Source organism: Castor canadensis, chromosome 16, assembly GCF_047511655.1.
Source record: "Castor canadensis chromosome 16, mCasCan1.hap1v2, whole genome shotgun sequence".
Classification (NCBI taxonomy): domain Eukaryota; kingdom Metazoa; phylum Chordata; class Mammalia; order Rodentia; family Castoridae; genus Castor; species Castor canadensis.
Genome location: NC_133401.1, coordinates 38,617,965 through 38,641,206, shown reverse-complemented (window position 1 = coordinate 38,641,206; position 23,242 = coordinate 38,617,965). Strand labels below are relative to the sequence as shown.

Below are 23,242 nucleotides of genomic sequence, written 5' to 3'. Positions count from 1 at the left end.
AGGATATGCCAATTAACTTAATCTAATGATTTCACATTGTGTACGTGTATGGAAATGTCACACTGTGCCCCCAAAACATAAATAACTATGTGTCAATTAAAATGTTCTTTTTTTTGCGGTGCTGGGGCTTGAACTCAGGCCCTACACCTTGAGCACTCCACCAGCCCTTTTTTTGTGATGGGTTTTTTTGAGATAGGATTTCACAAACTATTTGCCTGGGGCTGGCTTCAAACCGTGATCCTCCTGATCTCTGTCTCCTGAGTACCTAGGATTACAGGGGTGAACCACTGCACCCGCTCTTTGTTGTTTTTCTTTTTTGGAGACAGGGTCTTGTTATATAGCCTAGCTTGGCTTATTAAAATGCTTTTAAAAATAAAAAAAAATCTAGACTCCTGAGGCCCATTGCAGATTCACTGACTAAATTCTCCAAGTGTCCAATCTAAGAACCTGTGGCTTTTTCTGAGCTCCCTACGGAATTCCAGTCACCAGGTAGGTTCAGGAAGCAATGTACAGTGTAGCTTTTAAGCTACCAGGGTAAAACTTTATCCTTCCCTGGGTAACTAACTCCCAGGTTGCCAATGGGTCTCCCACTGGGAGAGTGAAGTAGTGTTGCCACTCAAAGATTGGCCTGGGGAGACTAGCTCCTGTGTTAGGTACTCCTGGGGTGCATATCACCATCACTCAGCAGAACCTTGTTATGTGAGGCCAGGCAGCTACTCTGATTCTTGGTCTGGGTGGGGACCCCACGCACTCCTGGAGGATTCTTTTTTTGACAGTACTGGGGTTTGAACTCAGGTCCTCACACTTGCTAAGCAGATGCTCTATCTGCTTAGCCACTCCATCAGCCCTTTTTTGTGAAGGGATTTTTCGAGATAGGGTCTCACGAACTATTTGCCCGAGCTGGCTTTGAACTGCGATCCTCCTGCTCTCTGCCTCATGAGTAGCCAGGATTACAGGCGTGAGCCACTGCACCCGGCACTCCTGGAAGATTCTAACTAGTCACAAAGGTAAAGAATCACTGGCCCACAATGAAAACAGCTACAATGAAAGCTCATCCCACACTTACTACGGGCTGTTCCGTATTTGCAGATTAATTTAACCCGTGCAATGGCACTTGCCATGGACACAATTCTAACCTCCATTTTGTACTAAAGAAACTGAGGCACAGAGGAGTAAGTCACCTGGCCATCACCACTACCTTAGTCTGTGTTGCTGCAGGAGAATATCTGAGATTGGATAATTTATAAAGAAAATAAGTCATTTCTCATGGCTCTGGAGTCTAGAAAGTCCAGGATAAAGGTGCTGGCATCTGGTGAGGGGCTTCCTGCCGCAGCACAACGGAGCAGAGGATGTCACATAGTGAGACCTCAGGTCTTCTTAGAAAGCCACTGATGCCATCACGGGAGCCCCACCCTCGTGACTTCATCTAACACTAATTAGCTCCCAAAGGTGTCCCTCTAAATACCATCAAAACATGAATTTGGGGAGTGCTATAGCTTGAATCTGGAGCGTTCACCCAGGGCCCATGTGTTAATGGCTTGGTCCTCCAGCTTGGCGCTTTGGGGAGTTGACAGAAACTTTAAGAGGTGGGAGGTTTTCCAGTCATTGGGGACATGACCTTGAAGGGAATAGACCCTTGCCACTCCCTCCTTCCCTCTCTCTTTCACTTCCTGGATATGAGGCAAGCACCTTTATTCCATCATGTACTCCTGCCAAAGCCTGCTGCCTCACCACAAGTCCAAAACCAATGAGACCAACAACCATGGACTGACACCTCTGAATTCATGAGCCAAAAGAAATCTTCTTTCTTTATAAGTTGATTGTCTCGTGTATTTTGTTATAGTCATGGAAAGCTGAATAACAGGGAGACACAAACCACAGCCGTCACAAAATTATGAGCGTGAGTAATGGGACTTAAACTCGTACAGTTTCTCTCCAGTGATTATGTGCACAACCACTGCCCGCCTCCCTGGAAGCGAGCCCTACAGGCCCTTACCCCATGCCCAGGCCTCAAGGTGGAGGGTACATTTCATTATGATGGTCTTAGCATCAGCAAAGGCCAGTAGCAACAGACTGTTCAACCATCTCCTTTGCACCTGGGCCTGAAGCCATCTCTGCCGGCAGGGGAAAAGTTGGCCTGGGGAGCAGCTGGGCCAGCCCAGACAGGGCCCAGGAGGGTGTGACTGGGGTACTCCCTGCACTGTGCCGGGTGGTTAACTTTCCCTCACACCTCCTCACCATTGCTACCGACACTGCACACACCTTGAGCCAGGTAAATGTGTTTTTCCTGGAGGAGTCACATTTTATCTAATTTGAAACATTATATTCTTTTTAAAATCTGTTTAAAACATCACAGACAGATGGACATCAGGAAATGGGGGTGGGGGAGCGTTTACAAAAAGGATGTGCCCATTCTGCATGAGTATATGTATAGACACAATTTTAAACCTGGAAGAATCTGCCCCGATGTGAACAGAAGGCTGCTTTCCATTCTCTGATTATCTGGGGAGTCTAAATATTTTACAATAAATTTGCATGACTTTTGAAATAAGGAGTGAGAAAATGATGGTATTTTTTTTTAAGCAATGGTCTATAATGAATTAAGATGTCTGAAATTCTAACCAAAAGTATTTTTGTCCCAAATCTAAATTACAGAAGGTTGCTAAGGAACCATGTGCTACAAATTAGGAATAACCCCACTTGTGGCTCAAAAGGTACAAACCAAAACAGGCAGCCAGGTAGAAAAAAATGTGCGTCCTCTGCCCCAGCTCACATGGAAAGAGTGTCCCCCACCCAGGGACAAAACTTGAGGGGCGAGGGATGAATGAGTGTAGAGGATGAAGGCCCAAGATAGCCACAGAGCCTCTCCAGGGAATGGCTTGCCCCATGCTTATCAAGTACTGTGCACCAGGCACAGCTCCACATTTAATTTTCACAACACCCCAGAAAAACAGTGCAGGGACTGTACCCATTTTGCAGACAAGGGAACTGAGGCACAAAGAGTTAGTGACTTACCCCGGGTCACCCTGCTAAGAAATACAAGCTGATCTATGAATCCAGGCAGCCTGGTTCCAGATACCTTGATTTTATTTATTTATCTAATTGATTTTTTTTTTTTGCAGTACTGGAGCTTGAACTCAGGGCCTACACCTTGAGGCACTCCACCAGCCCTTTTTCAGTGATGGGTTTTTTGAGATAGGGTCTTGCGAACTGGACTGGCTTCGAACCAAGATCCTCCTCATCTCTATCTGCTAAGTAGCTAGGATTACAGGCGTGAGCCATAGCACCCAGCAGATGCCTTGACTTTAAATGACAGTGCCCAGAGAGGCAGATGTAGAGAGGCAGTTTTCAACGCCAAGCAAGGGTGACAGGGAGGATCCACCTGTCTTCTTACAGCTGAATGACAGGTAGGGATGAGCTGGCATACATTTTTATGAATTTCTGCTAGGTTCCTTGTTTCTGTAAGTAGGACGTTTAGCGTTTGTTTGCCTGCTTAAAGAAAGAGCGTGTGGCATGTGTGTCCACGTGTGTGAGCATGTGCGAGCGTGCAGTCTTGCAGGTGCATGAGAGAGTTTGTGCATGCATGCATGCTTGTCGGGGGGTACACAGGTATGCACGCGTGTGCGCGATTATGTGCATGCCAGGGAGCGTGTGCACATGTGTACAGGCATGGCAAGTGGCCACAGCCATAAGAAGCCCAACTGGCCAGACCTTCCCCAAACACACTGTGTTTTCCCAGCAGCACCCTGGCCAACCTGCCAGCCAAATTCCTCAGGGAAATACACAGGCTCCAGGGGCCAGCCCTCAGAGCCATGCTGGAAGCCACACAAATGTCTCCTCCTCTTTCTCCCTGGGTGCCCACAGGGCCCCATGGACAGAGGGGCTCAGTACGACTTGTTGACTGACTGACAACGAGCAAGGCTGTGGCCAGGCAGCGGATGTGATTGCCAGAGGCACGGGCAGTGGCCGCTCTCTCTCGGTGGGACAACCTGGCCTTTCATACATTCCTCAGAGAGTGACAAGAAGAAAGCATGCTTAGTCCTGCTCTTCTGCAGATACAGAATCAGGGTACCTCCTGAGCGTCCTCTGGTCAGCCAGCACCAAGGTAGCCCCACACAGCCTGCACTGGCCACGGGTAGAGGGAGGCCAACCCGTCAACTCCTCTTCTGATCAGCTGCCAAACTGAACCCACCGAGTTCTTTTAAAACAATTGCTACATAGGGCTGGGGTGTGGTTGGGTGGTAGAGCACTTGCATAGTGTGCATAGTGTGGGAGCCCTGGAGTTCCATCCCAGGGAGGGAGGGAAGGAGGGAGGGAGGAAAAGTTGATACAGAACTGCATATATTATGGGGTACAATGTGATATTTCTGTATCTGTATAGAGCATGTGCTGATCAAATCAGGGTGAGCAGTGTATCCATTGCCTCAAAAATGTATCATTGCTTTGTGCTGAGAACATCCAAATTCCCTTCTTAGAGCTATTTTGAAATATCCAGTACATTACTGTTCACTGTAGTCATCTACCATGCTATAGACCGCTAGATCTTATTCCCCCATCCAACTGTAATTTTGTCCTGTTAACCAACTCCCCCATCCTCCTCTTCCCTCTCCCCTTCCCAGCTTCTGGTAACCAAGATTTCCACTCTTTACTTTTGAAATCAACCTTTTTAGCTTTCACATATGAGTAAGACGATGTCTGCACTCCCGTGTTTATTGTAGCACTACTCAAAATAGCCAAGATAGGGAATCAAGTGAAGCATCCATCAGCAGATGAATGAATGAAGAAAATGTGGTTAAATAGACATAATGGAATATTACTCAGCCATAAAAAAGAATGAAGTCATCTTGTCATTTGCGGCAACACAGATGAGCCTGGAGGACATTATGATAAATGAAATAAGCCAGGCACAGAAAGACAGCCCACACATTCTTGGGCTGGCTTCTCTTTGCTATGACAATGGCCACATGTTCAAGTCTGTCCCTTAGATGGTACTTTTCATAGCCTCTGGGAGGGCATTCCCCTTTTTGAGGTTTTCTTGGAACTTGACAAACTACTGAAAAGCCAAACCTCATAGAAAGTCCTTAGCAAGCAGGGATCTTCCTTGTCTAATCCTGGTATCAACAACCTCAGAGATGTGGCAAGTATAAAAGTGCTCCAGGGCACAGCCAAGGTCTCCCAAGGGCAGTTTTGGAAGACTCTGCTTCTGTGTGAGAGTGGAACCACCCAGAAAGCAGGTCAAATGGGGAAGAGCCTGCAGCGCAGCTCCACCACAGGTGGGGTACAACCCTGCAAGGAGCTACTTGTCCAATTATTTTTGGGCGGGGACACTGAGATTTGAACTCAGGACCTTGTGCTTACTAGGCAAGTGCTCTACCACTTGCCTCCCTTTTTTTTTTTAAGGCAGACAGAAAACTCTGGGATCATTTCCTATGTAACAGGGCCAAATGTGAGAGACAGGAGTGTTTAGGTGATTTTTTAAAGCATCCCAAAGAAAGGGGTCCCTTCCCCAGAAGGTCACCTGCAGAACAGAACAGGTCATGGGTAGCTAATGCAAGGCTTGATGGGCTGGGGGAGATGAGCAGGGAGCCCAAGGAAAGTGAGCACCATCTGCAATGGAATGACCCTCAAATGTCACTAGCTCTGGACCAAGCCCTGGGCTGTTCTGGGGGTGAGCTGGTCACCAGCTGAAACAGTGAATAGGGACTCCCCTCGTCCCTCTAACCCTAACCCTCTCTCTCTGTCCTTCTGAGGGAAGCCAGTGCTATATCCCCTTCCTCAGAAAACAATGCAGCCCAGGGACAGAAGCCCAGCAGGGCGAACCCTACTAAAAAGCAGGGGCAGAGGCAGGACTAGAACTCAGTCTCCTGCAGCCCCTGTCATCGGTGGCACCACCTCCCATGCAGGCACCAACCCCAAGCAGAGGTTTGGAAACAGGGAATGCTTCCTGGAGCCTGGTGCTCCCCAAACAGTGCATGGCAGGGCCAAGTCCAAAGCTCACCCATTAGCCTAAGTAGGCAGCACACTGCTGCAGCAGACATCCTTCTCATCTGTAAAATGGGCAGGGTGTATTCACAGCCCCAAGCTCTTCCTGAGCCCTGATGCCAGCACTGCAGCCTCAAAGGTCTTAAATGCCAGGCTAAGGAGGCCGGGCTGAGGGTTGAGGGCTGAGGGCTGGGGAGGTGCTGGGGTCAACAGGTGAGATGTGCATTTTAGAAGGACTGGTGTACCAAGGCCAGGTGTACAGCAACAGTGTGGCTCAGAGGGGAGCAGAAAGTCCAACCCCCAAGCCGCAGGAACAACTCAGGTGAGAGGCAATGAGGCCATGTGAAAGCTGAGGACACCCAGCCACAGGTTCCAGAGACATTTTTATATTGTAAAAAAGTTCTCTTCTGCATATGTGACAGCAGCACAATAATGTGAGCATCCTTAAGGCCACCAAGCTGCACACCTCCAAAATAGTTTAAATAGTAAATTTCAGCCGGGCACCAGTGGCTCATGCCTGCAATCCCAGCTACCCAGGAGGCAGAGATCAGGAAGATTATGGTTCAAAGCTGGCTGGGCAAAGAGTTCTCAAGACCCTATCTTGAAAATGCCCATCACGCACCCAAAAAAAGTGCTGGTGGAGTGGCTCAAGGTGAAGGGCCTGAGTTCAAACCCCAGTACTACGAAAATAAATAAATAATACTAAAATTTATGTTTCACATATTTTACCACAAGAAAGAAAAAATAAAATCTTACCCTCACCAAGGAACACTCTCGTTTGCCAAAAGGACCAAGGACATAAATGCAAGGATCTCCCTTGCTAGGTCTCAGACACCATGAAGATGAGTCAAGTGACATTTACCAAGAGCATTCACTATGCTCAGGTACTGTGCTAAGTACTTGGGTCAGCTGTCATCCTCACAGTGAGCTCACAAGCTTGATCCTGTTGTTGTACCCATTTTACATACGAAGAACAGAGCCAGGATTTGAACCCAGGCTTCAGAGCCTGCAGGATTCTGCTCTATCTGGTTACACCCTAAACACCTAAGAACAACAACAATAACTAGAACAGAAATCCAGACAGCTGACTGAATTATTTTTCCAGCTTCATCCAGATGTCTGGCATGGCATCCACAAGAGATGTGCCCAGGACTGTCACCAGAAGACACACTGTCTTCATTCAAGGTTGTCATTTCACGATTTGACAAACTCAGCAGTCCTCACTTTCCTCCTGGGCGCTCCATTTTTAAGGATGTGTGGCTGGTGGCCTTTGGGTCAGATCTGCACACTCCAGAGTCCTTGAGCCACCAGCCTGATCCTTTCTCATTCTCTATCTGGTGTAAGCTCAAGTCACATCAGGGTTTTTTTTTTTTTTCTTTTTGTATCACAAATAACAAAAACCATGCATATTTTAACTTCATCTCCGGGATTAAAGTAAATACATAATTTTGGCAAATTATTTGGAATTACGGGCTAGCAGCATCTGGTTTGGATATTCTCAAGTAAATTATTGGCACGGGCTCTGCCACATTTTTAATTTTAACCAAAATGTTCTCAGAAACATGTGTTTTCTGTCCCGTTTGCGTGTAATCAGTTGGAGAGGGCCTTGGAGTTTGAGACTGGGGGAGTTCAGAAATTAGTTGCCTTACCTGAGCACTTGCCCCATGGGCTTCCAAGAGCTGCCCTCCCTCCCAGGGTAGAGGAGGCCACCACCGGGACAGCAGCCCAGGGCTCTCTGTCCCTGCCCCAGCTCTTTGAGGCGAGGGAGGCCCACAGGTACTGTGTGTTCATGGTCCTCACCCTTCGTTCTGTGTCAAATTACACACCTCGCTTTTAAGACAGCTCCAGGACAGCTTCCTCACCAGGTCCCCACCCCATTCCACATCAAGAGTGCCTGATTACTTTTATAAATACTTGGTTTAAAAATACCACAGTGGCTTCCTGCTGCTTCGAATTCTGAAGGACTATGCAGGATTTTAGACTTATAAATCTTTCAAACAGTTCATATTTTATCAACAAAGTGTGCTTTTTTGTAAACCCTAAGTATAACTCCTCGTCAAGGACATTTTTCCATTTATTTGACCTTTCCATAAAAAAAAAACTCGACAAAATAAAAGGAATTTTCTTGCCATTTCAAAAGTCCATTGCCCTCCCTGTGTTGATTAATCCCGCCTCGCCCACCAGCAGGGTGGTGGTTTTGGTTAACACAGAACGCATGGGCGGTTGTCAATTTCAAAACATCCCAGCAGAGGTAACTCGGGGTTACGTGCGGGCCTTTAAAACAAGTTCATGGGGTGGGGAGGGGGCTGAGGGGAGACATGATGGGGGCGATGTAACCAATGTACAATGTGAGTCTAATCAGAATTGTCACCTTGAATCCCCCCAATATAATGAACATAGCCTAATAAAAAAATTTTTTTAAATAATAAATTCCAGGAAGACCTTGGCTTGTGTTAAAAATGAAAAGTTCCCTTGCTCAAGGCAGAGACATCCTAAGTGGGTTTTTGCTGGGGGCCCTGAGGCACGTTGTGACACAGAAGGGGTCAGCTGCATTGTAGAGATGCCCTCCAGGATACACTGTCCTGCACTGGCTCCTAAGCTGTGTAGATTTCAGTGGTTTTCTAACTGGAATGACTTGGAGACACCCTAGGGACAGCCACTGGGGAAGCAACTGTAGAAAACACAGTTCTTAGCGTGCCACTGCTGCCCAGCAAATGAATGTCTGAAAGGTCAGGAGCACATCGTCAGGCTTAGGCCATTCCTGCTGCTATGACAAAACACCTCAGACTGAGGAACTGGAAAAGAATGGGAATATTTTTCACAATAGTAGGGGCCAAGAGCAAGGGCTGACTTTTGCTTCCACGTTGGCACCTGTGGCTCTGCTCTCACAGGAAGAAGGCAGGAGGCATGGACAACAGAGGCACTCTCTCTGCCCTGAGCCCTTCCATAAGAACTCAACCTCTTACTGTCACCACCTTGGGGGTTAAGTTCCAGCATGTGACTTTGGAGGCTGTGTGCATCCCCTAAGATCTCTAAACATGGAGGTAGCTAGAGAGGTGACAAGAGGGAAGAAATACAGTTTTAGAACTTTGGGCCTCAAATTTGAAAAGAATAAACCTCTGAATTAGTAGCTGTTGAAGTCTGACCTTGGGTTACCCTTGACCCCCCTCTGAAAATCCAGGAGGTACCCTCCCTCAGTTTATCACCCAGATTCTCAGGCATTTATTTATTCAGCAAACACCTGATGAGAACCTAGCTCCTCCTGGAAGCCAAAGAAGATCCAAAGAAGTACAAAATGGGAACCGTTTTATTATTGAATCACCTCTCGATGACTTAACAATACCTAACACAATTACATGATATGTAAATAGTTGTTACACTGTATTTCGAGAAAAATCTGCCCATGTCCAGTACAGACACACTTTTATATGTTTAGAATATATATCATATATTACTTTTTTTTTGGTGGCACTAGGTTTTATCTCAGGGCTTCACACTTGTTAGACAGGCACTCTACCACTTGAGCTATACCTCCAGCCCTCGTTGCTTCGGTTACTTTTGATACAGGGTCTCGCTTTATGCCTAGGGTGACCTGGGCCTTGATCCTTCTGTTTACATTTTCTGTGTAACAGGGTTAACAGGTACACATCACCGAACATAACTAGCAGTTGAGATGAGGGTCTCATGAACTTTTTGTCTGGACAGGCCTTGAATTGTGATCTTCCCAATCAGCCTCTCAAGTAGCTGGGATTACAGGCATGAGCACTGTACCCAGCTGTATTTTTAATCCATATTTGCTCAAATCTATGGACACAGAACCCAGAGACAGACAGACAGAAACAGAGAGAGAGAGAGAGAGAGAGAGAGAGAGAGAGATTGAACTGGTTCATGCAATTGTGACACCAGCCATTCTGAGCCCTGCAGGACAGGTCAGCAGGCTGGACACTCAGGCACTTTAGTCTTAAGGTGGAATTTCTTCTTCAGAGAAAAGAAATGGGGTGGGGCCCACTCTCAGAATCACAAGGTTAACTGATAGGGGATTCAATCACATTTACAAAACACCTAACAGGAACACCTGGATTAGCATTCGATAGAGGAGCTGGGCTGACACATGAAGTGAACCGTCCCAGGAAGCACCCAACAAGGAGCCAGCAAAGGCAGGATGAGGGGATGAAGGTCGGCTGGGGAGAGAAGGGTCGGCAGGACAGCTGAAGGCATGGAGACAGGCCACCAAGGGAGCTGCTAGTGGGTGTCCTCTGGAGGACTTGGGGCCTCCTGCTTGGAGCTTTGCAGCTTTGTGGTGAGGGCAGCCCCTGGGAGTGGTTAGCACTTTCCCACGGGACTGGCAGTACCGTCTGGCCGGGCTGGGCGGTAGGCAGGCAGTGGGGTGGGGAGGAGGAAAGAATGGATGATGGCTCCAGGGGGGTGAGAGGGGTCAATGAGCAGAGCCAGCTCAGCTGAGCCTGAACCCAAAAGGACAACCCGTCCTGTGGGCAGTCGGGAACAATCAGGAGTTGCTGACTGGAAGGCAGGGCAAGCAGTCTGGCCCTGGGCATTTTGAGGGTGTGTGACTGAGATCTCTCCACTGGGGAGAAGTGGACTCAAGAGCAGAGGTGGGGACCAGGCAGACAACTTGGGAACAGGTGATAGAAAACCACTGATGCCCGGGTAACCTTCGATCTCTGGGGAAGACAAGAGAAAGGTCACAGCCAAGGGCAAGGGGAGGCAGTGGAGGAGAGGGCTGAGACAGAGACACATGGTATCAGCCCCTCTGGGGCCTGGAAGCTAATGGCAGAGGCCTCCAGGAGAGGATGGGTGGGCTGAACTGGACTTGAGAGGGTATCCTAGACAGTATGGAGGAGGGCCGGGCTGCGGGGATACTGAAGCAAAGGTATGGACAGCAGGATGAAGATAACAGTGAACTGGGACAAAGGTCAAGGTGCATGGTTCTGGGCTGGGGAGGACTGGGTAGGCAGAGCTTTGTTACCTGAGGGGGCTAATGGGGCAGGGACTACTGAATATGCATCCAAGGGTAATGAAGTCAGTGTGCAGAAGAGACACCTGCACTCCGTGTTTGATGCAGCACTATTCACTCTAATAGTCAAGCTATGAAGTCAACTTTGTGTCCACTGATGGTGGATGAATAAATAAAGAAAATGTGGTATATACACACAACGGAATAGTATACAGCCATAAAAGGGTAAATTCAGGTCATTTGTCACAAATGGACTGGAGGATGCTGTTAAGTGAAATAAGCCAGTCACAGAAAGACAAATGTCACATGTTGTCCCTTACATGTAGGAGTTTAAAAAGTTGGCCTCAGAGAAGTAGAGACAGTAGAACAGTGGTTGCTAGAGGCCGGGAAGGATGTGAGGAGGGGTGTGGATAAAGAATGGCTAATGGGGACAATGTACAGTTGTACAGCAGGAATGACTGCTAATGTTCTTCAGCAGAGGGTATTAGCCATGGTGGACAGCAATTGATTCTGTTTCAAAATAGCCAGTAGAGGGCTGGTGGAGTGACTCCAGTGATAGAGCACCTGCTCAGCAAGCATGAGGCTCTGAGTTCAAACACCAGTACTGCCAAAAAACCCCCCACAAAATAGCCAGTAGAGAGGATTCTGAACATTCCCAACACAAAGGAATAATAAATGTGCCCTGATCATTACACAACTATGTACAGGTATTGAAATGCTACACCATATCCCATAAATATGTAAAAAAAAATCAATTAAAATAAAATATATCAAAAAATATCAAATTCAATGGGGGTGGGAGGAGCCTGTGCAAATTAGTTCTCTCTCTCTCTCTCTCACACACACACACACACACACACACACACACACACACACATACACAGAGGAGACAGGAGACCTGGGCTCTAATTGACCCCAGAAGATGAGCCTGGCAGAGGCACCAGGAGGGGCAAGCACTGACATCAGATTCTCAGCTCCAGACCCTGTCCTAGTGCAAAGGGGAGTGGAGACAGCAGCTCCAGACATGCCAGGAATCCACACTAATGTGCAATGTGTATACCACAACTGCACAGACTACACACGAACCTGCCCAGTCTCTTAATTACATACCCACCAAGAAGAGATAGGTACTAGACACTGAGGAGCAGCAAGGTTAACCTGCCCAAGGTTACACAGTTACCAAATGGCACAGCTAGATTCAAACTAGACAGTCAGAACCAGGCACAGTGGCACACATCTGTAATCCCAGCTACTCAGGAAGTGGAGACTGGGAGGACTGAGTTTCCAGGACAGCCTGAGAAAAAAGTTAGCAAGACCCCATCTCAACAAAAAAGCTGAGTGTGGTGGTATGTGCCTGTTACTCTAGCTATGCAGAGGTGGAGGCAGGAGTATCGGGCCCGAACGCTGGCCCCAAGCAAAAAAGCCCCAAGACCTTATCTGAAAAATAACTAACGCAAAAAGAGCTGGGGGAATGGCTCAAGTGGTAGACAGCCTGCCTAGCAAGCACGAGGCTCAGAGTTCAAACCCAGCTGTCAGTGGGGCACTGGGGGCAGGAGGGGAGATGTGGCTGGAAGATGTCCTCCAAAGACTCAGTGTGGTGAAGTCAGGACCTTTAACTTCACCATCACCTTCTACTTATGGGAAGAGATGCCGGATTTCACATACAGTTGGGATAGAAAGCTCCTGCTAGAATGAGTTTTCTAAGTGAAGAAAAAGGAGCCAGTCAAAGAGAAGTGTGTAAGTTGTGGCCCCATGGTGCGCAGGCACAGGCCGCACCACAAGGAATGGGTCACCACAGGTGACTGGTGACTTATGATTTGGGTGTCAAATGCATTAATGCAGAGCTGTGGCTCCTCACTCACTGAGAACAGACCATCACCACGGACTGGTTCTGTCCAGAAGTCTAGAGTACAAGGGCCACAGGAGTGACACAGGGGAGGCCCGGCACCACCCTTGGCCCAGAAAGCTTAGGGTTCCCTGATTAGTAAGAGCAGATCCCACCTGAGATGGAGCACAGGTGGTGTAAGGCAGACACAAGGCAGTTGGGGTGAGAGAGAGGTGCTGGGGACATGGGGCAGGGGGGCAGAAACATTCCTTCAACTCTGGCTCCTTGGATCCCAAAAAGCCACTTCAGGCCTCTGGGGACATTCTTGGGGCACCAAAAGACATCAGAGGACTGCACTTCTAAAGGTGTGAGCATCTGTCCTGGACTACCATTTCCTACACGCTTCCCCCTGCCTGCCAGCCCCCGTCAGGAGTATAGCAAGGCTTCTGAGGGGTCACAAAGGCCCTCACTGTGTTCGACCAGGCCTGGCCAAGGTCACACTATGGGCAGATAGGCTTCACCTATCTATGCCTTTCGTGTAGCTGGGATCACAGGCATGTGACACCCTGCTTGGCTTATTTGTTGAGATGGAGGGGCTGAGACTCACTAACTTTTTGCCTGTGAACTGTGATCTTCCCATCTCTGCCTCCTGTGTAGCTGGCATTACAGAGGTGAGCACCCTCACCCAGCCACCTCAAAACTTGAAAGCTGACATCTATGGGAGCCTGTTGGTATCCTGCTTACCATGAAGTTTATCTTAAGGAATCACTGTCCCTGAATAATCCATAAGGTCCCAAAGTGGACAGGAGCTGACAAATTCATAGCAATAGTCCCACCTCCTTGAGCACAAGGCATGAGAGTAGGGATCAGAGTCAGTCAGACCCTCCTCTGCAAGCAGGGACTTAGGAGTGTGGAATTCATGCTGGACTGGTGTCTGGACAGTAGAGGTGGCCCATTCCAGAGTTAGGGAGGTGATTTCCTACCAGGTGGTCCCAACACACAGAGAAGGTCCAGCCCCAAAGAGGAGCAGAGACATGAGACAGAGGAAAATGTGCAGCCCTGAGCTGTGCTACACATCAGCCCAACAAAGGATGCCCCTATGCAGCCTTTGGCAAAGAGCTCCCTTTGTCCAGCACACCCCAGCCCCTGCCTTTTCCACCCCACACCCTGCTCTTCTCCAGCACACTCCTGCAGGATTCCAGAGTTCCATATTTAACAGGAAAACCCATTCTCCTTGCCCTGGCCAATGGCCCCGAATTACTCTCCCTTGCCACTCCCTATATCACTCACAAGGTCCCAGCCACACCAACCTCAGGGCCTTGGCACACACTCTGTTTCTGCCTGACTTGGTTTTTGGTGCCACTGAGGTTTCTGTAGAAATGACCTTGGTTCACAGAGGACTTCTCTGACCACCCCAGCTAACTCGAGTCCTTGTCACTGTCCCTTTCCTTATTACTCGAATGCTGCATGAAACCAGCTGTCTTGCCCATCTGACTCCACACTGTATCCCCAAGACCAGCACAGGACCTCAAAAATCAAAGGACTGACCTGGTATTTGCTGAATAAGTGATTGAGACTGTGTCCACACAAGCCCAGTTGGAGAGAAGGGGCAGGGGTGATACGGGGAGGGGCACCACCCTTCACTCATGGTGTTTGGAAGTTTCCCAGTCAGTGAGGCGATACAAGGAAGTCCTCCAAGGAAACACAAGGCAGGGGAGAGCTTGGCAAACAGCCCCCAGGCTGGTCAAAAGACAGTCACAACTCCAAAATATGCATGACCAGATTTCAAGCTTTCTGCAAGTTTTATCTTTGACCGTACTTATGAAACATTATTCAAGAACAGTGTGAACACACAGAAATAAACCTTTTAAAAATACCACTTGGACTGGCACACACATCCAAATGAAAGACTTTCTCTTTCTACTATGGCGGCCCACGAAGGCATTTTTAAAAAGCCAGTGTGGTAAGTTTCTGCACACGGTTACCTGCAAATCGAAAGGTGCTCAGTTATGACCCAACTAGTTCCCCCTCCAGGGTTTCTGCCCTGGTCTCGCAGCCCAGGTGGAGCCACAGACCCAGGTGGGAGGAGGTGACAGCTGGAACTCACTCCTTACCTTCTGAGAATTTACTTAGACCCTAAGGTCACAACCACCATCCCTGCTGACTAGAGGGATTTTTTTTTTTCCAGTGGGACTGGGGTTTGAACTCAGGGCTTCAAGCTTGCAAAGCAGGCACTTGAGCCACACCTACAGTCCCAACATCCCTGCTGAGATCAAGGAGGAAAACAATGCCTAGTCACTGGTCACACATCAGATTTACCTGAGCAACTTTGAAAAATTATTGTTGCATGGGCCACACCCCCAGAATTTCTTGATTAATTGGTCTAAGGTGTGGTTCAGCCATTAATAGGTCTTAAACAGTCCCCAGGTGCCTGCAGTGTCAGCGCTAAGTAAGAGGTCTGGACACACCATCCCACTGAATCTACATCAGCCTAGGAAGTACTGGGCTTATGTGAAGCCAGAGAGGCTAAGTAACCTGGCCGTGGTCCTACAGCTAATCCTTATCAGACTGGGATACCTCAGGTGCCTAGGTTCAAAGCCTTTACCCCTAGACACACCTGCATCCCATAGATAACCCTCTTTTTACTTGAAACACTTCCTGTGTGGCTGTCATCCACAAAGTGGGATCCTTTCTTCCATTCTCTTAAACACCCACCACCCACCAGACCTACAGGACCACCATGATGTTGCTGATAGCAAACCCACGTTGCTCACTGGCCACCCCTCTGGCCAGCCCCCTTTTCTCCCACCTTCCCCCAGGGAGCTGACTTCTCCTCGTGGTTGTAGAACCATCATCTACATCTCCATCCTTACAGTGAACAGTCATGGCCTCTAGACCCAGATAAACCCCAAAGATCTGGGGATTTGAATATCTGGGTTCTGTTTGCCTATGGACACTCTGAGCTGTCTGAGCCCCAGATAACCTTGGAGCTGAAGGTCTCATCTGTAACATGGAAATGACAATTCCCAAGTTTGCAGAGTCTAAGGTGACAAGGTGTAGGAAGCACCTTCAGCCTTCAAGTATTTCAGAGGAAAGCAGGTGTGGGATTGAGGATGGCACCCAAGCTGGGAGGATGCCCGTGATTTCCCACCAGGATGGCCCTGTCCATTCACTACCTCTCCCACCCCTCTGAGCTGGGCTCCCCCTCTGAAAGTGCCAGCTGTGTTCGGATGCATTGTGTCACCCAATACATAGACACACACATTTGATTTGCTGAGTGGTGAGGACTGTGGTAGGTGTTGGGCTATGCAATTGAACACAGCAGGCTATGTCCTCTCCATTGGGGAGCTGATAATTCGTGCAGGGTAAGAGGAAGAATATACAGACTTACTTAAAGCTATTGAAAATGGGGGGAGGGATGGAGGGTAAAGGGGTAAGGGAGAGCAATGGAAGGGGTTCAACAAACCAAAGAACAAAGAAACCTCTTGCAATGGCTTTAAGTGGGGTGGGGAGGGGGTGGAGGGGGAGAGACGGTGGGGGCAATCTAACTTATGTGCAATATAAGCCTATTTGAAGTTGTCACAATGAATTCCCCCTGTACAACAAATATATCCTAGTAAAAAATTACTGGGAAAAAAAAAAAGAAAAGAAACAATTAAAACAAATGAGCACAGTAAGTACCAAAGGCCCCTAAGGCCTACTTACAGTATGGCAGAAGGTGCTGGAAGGGAACCATGGGGTGAGCGCGGGTCCTATGAGCAGATCTCCCTGGGCCTCCCGGTCCGTGGTCTATGGTCGGGAGCGTGGACTTTACTCGAAGGAGGTTGCAGGCTTTAAGCAAGTGACTTAGGATTTGGTTGAGGCTTTTCTTTGTTTGCTGGTGTGGTTTGTTTATCAGTCTGGATGTGGTGCAGAGAACTGGATTGGAAAGGTGGTCATGGTGGAGGTGACAGGGGAGACCAGCTGCCAATCCTGCAGCAGGACAAGGTGGAGGTGACCACTGCTGGAAATGGTGAGATTCTGCAGTCAGAAACACAGGCACTGAGGAAAGGAGAAACTCCAAGCTGGATGACTCTTGGGTCTTTGCTGGCATGAGCAGAGGGACAGCAAAATTGAAATGGGGATGGGGGCGTGCTGGAGAAGGAGGGCAAGAAAGCTGTGTGAGTGGATGGGGAAAGGGCTGGCCAGAGACAAGTTTAAGCTTCTGTCTGTCGCAGGCTTCCTGGGCAGATGTCAGTTGTTTTGCCACTTTGTTGTGTCCTCCCCACCCCCAGCTTCTCAAAATCACCTCTTGCTTTACATCTCTGACTTTTCCTCTGATTTCTCAAGGTGTCCGTCTTGGGGTCCCTACCCCAGCCCCTGCTGTGCCTACACTAGCTCCACATCCACAGGATTTCCTTGGGTGGGGAACAGTGTGCATGCCTTTGTTGCTTAAGATTTTTAGTGTTTAGGTGCTCTGTTACAGTCCTGAACGTTTCGGTCTAAAGTGGATTCCAAACACCATGTCAGTGGTCCCAAAAAATCATGTCTAGTGACAACTCAGTAGCTCAGTTGTGTAACATTTTCTGATGCAACTAACTACTCACCAGGTATCATGAGTGAACCTGTGGCAGATCCATCTTATAAAAACTCATTTCGGCCAGGCGCCACTGGCTCATGCCTGTAATCCTAGCTACTCAGGAGGCAGAGATCAGGAGGATTGCGGTTCGAAGCCAGCCTGGGCAAATAGTTCTGCAAGACCCTATCTCAAAAAATCCTTCACAAAATTAAGGCTGGTGGAGTGGCTCAAGGCGAAGGCCATGAGTTCAAGCCCCAGTACTACAAAAAATAAAATAAAATAAAGACTCAGCTCGGGTTTCATGAAAATCTCTAGGAAGTTCTAGCTGATGGTTACTTCTGGCTCTTCCTTCACTTGCAACATAAAGCAACCTAACTTTTGAAACTCTGAGAGTCCAAAACATTCCTCCAGGGAAACAGTCATCCTCTTTGTTCCACAAGTACAACATACTTTCATTTTTACGTTCATAGACGCTACTAGAAGGATTAGTGGAGCCACTTTTTGTTCATTTCTACACCAGCTATTCCTCTCCAGTCACCTTCTTAGTCATTGTCCAGCCACTGTCCATTTCAAACAGATCAAGTAAACGTTGATAAAGAAGCAGGTAAAAACCAAAAAGATCGTAGTACACCTCCCTATTAACCACGAGGCTCTGAGTTCAAGCCCAGTACCACCAAAAAAAAAAAAAAGAAAAAGAAAAACCTTTAAAAGTACATTGGCTTCATTGTTTTAGGAACAACAGGACAGTCCAGGTTCTTGTTGCAAAATATTACATGACGAACTCATTCCTGTCGAATGACTAGCTGGATGAAAATACCCAGTTTTCATTTTGTGCTTAGGAATGTATTGTTTACGCACACATTTTTTAATCTGAGACAGTCACCTAGATTGCCCCCATGTAAGACTCACAGCCTGCGACTCTGCTCCCATAGTCACGTTCTCCACTTCGGGAGTGTGCGGCGCCGCTGCCTCTCTGCCTTCATCTTCGCATTTGCCTGACAATGAAGTCACTGGGGGTCCATTTTCAAGCAAGGCATTTCACTCGTGTATCAGCTTGCGTGTGCTGGGGGAGGCCAGCCGATAAGGGTGCTCAAACTGGGGTAAATCACCATAGAAGGAGGAAAAGTGCTTTCTGGCACATATCGCAGGGAGACCTTCCCGCCACAAAGGAAGGAGGATGCCACTTTAAGCCCGCCTCTAGAATCTGACCAATCCCAAGGGAGGCATATTTTAAATAAGCCAATAGGAAATGTAGGTGATGTCAGAGAAAACATACTTCCCATAGTTCCCAGCCAATGAGGTACTGGGGGAGGGACTTCTGCCCTAGACAACATAGTGCAGTGTAAGAGCTTCCGGGTCTCTGCTAACCAGCCACCTGATCTTGTAGGACTGCCATTAAAGTCTTGCCTACACTGTCCTCAGAGTCTCTGAGTCCATTTTGGACAGGTGAGTGAGAGTGTTTGCACACTTCTCTTTGTCAGGTTTCTTCTCTTTAGCATTTTGGGCAGAGGATAAAAACTTCAAAACTGTATTTATCAAAAGCAAAAATAATATGCCCCATAAACATATACACTTTTTATATATAAATTAAATTATAGCATATCCAAGCAAAAATAGACAGTAATCACAAGAAGAAGAACTATGAAGACAGTGTCCCCTGTCTTCTTTTATACTTTCTTAGAGAGGATGTAATACTTGGGGCAGTGTAATTTAAAAAAAAAAAAAAAAAACCCTGAAGGCCGTGCCATACAGATGTTTTCTCTCATTATTGCATTATCCTTCGAGGCAATTCCACCATTCTTCCTCTGTTTCTTTTTGTTTGTTGGTTGGTTTGGTGTTGGTTTTTGTTTTGTTTTTGTTAGCTCTACGGTTTGAATTCAGTTTTGTACTTTTAAAACAGGTGCTCTACCACTTGAGCCACTCCTACAGTCTATTTTGCTGTGGTTATTCAGAGATGGGGGCTTCGTGAACTATTCTCCCGGGCTGGCCTCAAACCTTGATCCTCCCGCTCTCAGCCTCCCAAGTAACTAGGATTCTAGGCATGAGCCTGGCCTCTTGTACGTCTTAGTTTAGTAATTTCTACCAGAATTGGCAATAATTGAGTCATGATGAAATAGTTCTTAGGATGATAAAATGGAAACTTTTGAATATATAAGAAAATTAAAATCACAAAATCCTATGATTTATCCATGGATTTATAAGGTTGCAATGAGTTCCAACACAGTAGCTCTAAAATAGAATGAGTTTAACTCCAGCTTTGTTTTTGTTTTCTTGAGGCACTGGGGGAAGGGGGTTGAAGCCTTGCTCATGCCCGGCAAGTGCTCTCACTCTGAGCTACATCCCAGCCCTCTGCCTTTTGTCTGAAAGACTCCTGAAAATGACAAGTCATGAAAATAGCATTCCTTACAGATAGACCTGGTCAGAAAACTCAATCCAAATCCAAAAACAAAAAAGCAAAACAAACAAGTCAATAAAAACCTGGTTTGCTGGAAAACTTCCCCCACAAAACCATTTCTCCTTCACCCACCTGAAATCCAGCAGTTCTCAGACCAAAGCTGATCCCCAGCCACAGTGCTCCCTCACCTCTGGGCTCCACCAACCTTCTCCCTTGAATCCAAACAGTGAGGGGATACTTTTTTCCCTGAGTTTGTCTCTGCATACAATGAGAAAGCAAAAATGATTACCCAAGGAAAACAGAGAGGGCTTCTGGGATACTATTCAGGCTTCAGCAGGCACTAACACAACTCAAACCACAAGCAGACACCCAATGTTTACTGCCTTCTGTTCTTTCCAGTAAAGGGACTTATTGTGAGGGATACAGTGTTTTATTCTCTTGGACTTAAAAAAATTCTTTTTATCATTCATATTTCTGGTCAATCCACTAACGGTTTGACTATTGATTGATGACACAGAGGAAATGGCCAATTCACAAAATGGTTCTATTCCAGCACTTAGAAAGCTGATTGTTTGAGGAACTCAGAATATATTTTCCTCCAGAGAGAGAAATTTGAGGTAGGGGTCAAGGCCCATGCTGGCCTTGAACTCCTGGGCTCAAACAATCCTTCTGCTTCAGCCTTCTGAGTAGCTGGGACTAAACATGTAAACCACTGCACCCAGATTAAAAAAAAAAATTATATGTCTGAGCATAGTGACATATGCCTTTTATCCCAGCTGTGAGGGAAGCAAAGGTAGTGGGATCTCTATCAGAGGCAGTTCCCCGGGCAAAAACTGCCAGGCCCTATGCCCTATCCAAAAACAAAAAAGAACTGGGAGCATGGCTCAAATACAGAGTGCTGCCTAGCAAGGATGAGTCCCTGAATTCAAATCCCAATACCACCAAAAATAAAATGGTAGGTTTCCAGACCAGTCTCACAAAGTCCTTCTTAACTCTATCATTGTTAAAGTCCTATATTTTTACAGGGAAAATTAGTAGAAAATAATTTTGAGGTAGTAATAATAAACAAATTCAAATATTAAGGGTATATTCTTTTTTTTTTTTTTGGCAGTACTAGAGTTTGAACTCAGGTCCTTACACCTGCTGGGCAGGCACTCTTAACACTTGAGCCATTCCACCAACCCAATACATAGTCTCCTTTATCTTGAACTCAATTTAATGAAATAAGGTAAAAGGAACTGGGCATGATTGCCTCACAACTATAATCCTAGCTACTCAGGAGGCAGAGGTCAGGAGGATCTTGGTTGGAGTCCAGCCCCATCAAATAGTTGAAAATAACCACACACAAAAAAGGACTGGTGGAGTGGCTCAAGTGGTAAGAGTGCCCATCTACCAAGTGTGAGGCCCTGAGTTCAAACCCCAGTGCTGAGCAAAAAAAAAGGTAAGAAATGATAAGGACTGGAAGAGACCACTTCTTGCAAGAATTGTGGATGCCTGACAGCATGTTTGTTGTTTTTACTATCCAGTTTCACCAACATAACTTTCTTCTTCCCCACACCCATGCACATAACAGCCACAATTAGGGTAGACTGGTGTTCACAAAGAACTCCAGCAAAAGGATGGCAGAGAAAGAGGGAAAATAAAACAGTTTGAAAGAGATTTTCTTGATGGAGATAATTAAAGCGTATCATTGAGAGAAGACTACCTAACTCAGTATTAACTGACTTGCTGAGGAAATTGAGAAGCTGGCATAACCCAAACACCAGTGCGCCAGGCCCTTGAGCCAGGTACAAGAGGCTAAACTGTTTGATCAGACAGTTCCCCTTATGACCACAAGGTGGTGCCATCAGCACAGACAGCCTGCCCCAGGGGGCGGGGCGTGGGGGGTGGAGCTCCCCACGTGTAAGCCCTGTTCACCAGTCAGACTCTGGGACTTACAGAAAGCCTGAAATAGCAAGTGTCAACCTGTGGTCATTGCCTGAGCAGGCAAGAAAGGATCCATCCTCTAAAGTCCCACCTGCTCACACCTGAGCAAGAACACCTGTCCTGCTGGGCATCACAATCCACTTCACAATTCCAACTCATTCCTTTCTGTTCTCATCACATCCCACAGTGTCAGTGCTGAGCCCAGAACCTTCCTTAATTCCTAAAGAAAATCTGGTTGAAGGATGACAGAACAAGATCCTCCTTCCATCTTGTTTGTCACCATGGCCCAGCAGGTCTCACTAAATTGATCCCCCCTCCCCTCCATGCATTTACCTCTGCTGGCCTCCCCGCTGCCTTTGCCTTGCCACCTCTAGTCACTATCCTCCTCCATCTTTCAAAAGCTAACCAAATACCCTCTCCCCAAGCCTTCCCTCTTTGGTTGAGTTAAGAAAACTGGTGAAGCAGATTTAGAAAGGAAAACATGAGTCTCAGGCCTCAACCACAGATGCCCCTGGATGTCACAAGGCAGGCCATGTCTGCCTCCCCATCATTCCATGCCTCACGCTGAAAAGGAATGCCCACCCAGCCGGACTCTATTGAATCTTGGAGCAGATCCTTGCTCTTCCCAACCTTAATTCCCCACATAGGGTGAACTTCAGGGCTAGAGGGAGACCAAAATTTCATCCTTGGTGAGTGGCCCAATACTGGTCCTCAAGTCACATTAGCTTTATCACAGTGAACATTATCATGTTTACTGTCCTCTCCTTACCCCACTCTCTTCAGCCACAGTCTGCCAAGCCAGGCCTGAGTGACAGAGAAATCAGCAGGAGGTAGGGAGGTCACAACAAAGTCATCCACTTGTGCCCCCAGCCCCATTTCTATGCTGGGCCCATGGCCTGCACTACTATTTCAGCAAGCTGCCTAGTGATTCTGCAAAATTCTCACAGCCTGACTGGGGTGAGCATCTTTGTCTGGATGTTTTGGCCTTTGCTAAGAGGTTCAGAGGTAAACCTTTAAGGACTAGCGCCCATCTGTGCTCCTTTCTTCTTTGAGCCATATTCTGTTTGTTCGAGAGACAGTTGGCTCCAGTGGGAACTATGAATGTCCCTTGAAAAGCTGGAGCAAACAGCCTCAAGATGGATTGTTTTTTAAAGGTCCACTGAGGACAGGTTTAGGGCCTCACAGTGGCAAAAGACAGTGTGTAACAGACATGAGAGAGGCCAGCACCAGTCACTTCTCTCTGCCTGGCTCCAGGTGCCCAGGAGTTTATGTCTGACACAACTGACTCTCCTTGCCCCCGAATCTCCCATTTGGTTCTCATCAAGTGACAGATGCCTTTTTAAAGCTAGTATTGCTCTTTTTCACATACAAAAGAGGCCATGTGCAAAGGAAGCTGTAGGAAATTCAGGGTCTTACGGAGCTAAACTAGGCCAGAACACTGCTGTGTTGTTCGCTTGTTTTGTTATTAAGGATCCACAGGAGATGGTTTTTCATAAACTCATAAAGGAAGCTAAGTTGACTATTCAAATAAGCAAGGTGACCAAAGTAGATGGTCCATCTTTCATGTAGAGGCCCTCACAG

General features: G+C 47.3%; 1 long non-coding RNA gene across 1 annotated transcript in view; it reads right to left on the bottom strand.

Moving 5' to 3' along the window:
* Nucleotides 1-21,299, bottom strand: part of LOC141418166 (uncharacterized) — a 28,589-nt gene extending 7,290 nt beyond the window's left edge. Inside the window, exons 1-3 of the long non-coding RNA XR_012442881.1 lie at nucleotides 19,868-21,299; nucleotides 17,369-17,600; nucleotides 16,488-16,802 (exon numbers count right to left, since the gene is read on the bottom strand). This is a non-coding gene — a long non-coding RNA (uncharacterized lncRNA). The remainder of the gene's footprint in view (nucleotides 1-16,487; nucleotides 16,803-17,368; nucleotides 17,601-19,867) is intronic.
* Between the last annotated feature and the right edge of the window lie 1,943 nt (nucleotides 21,300-23,242).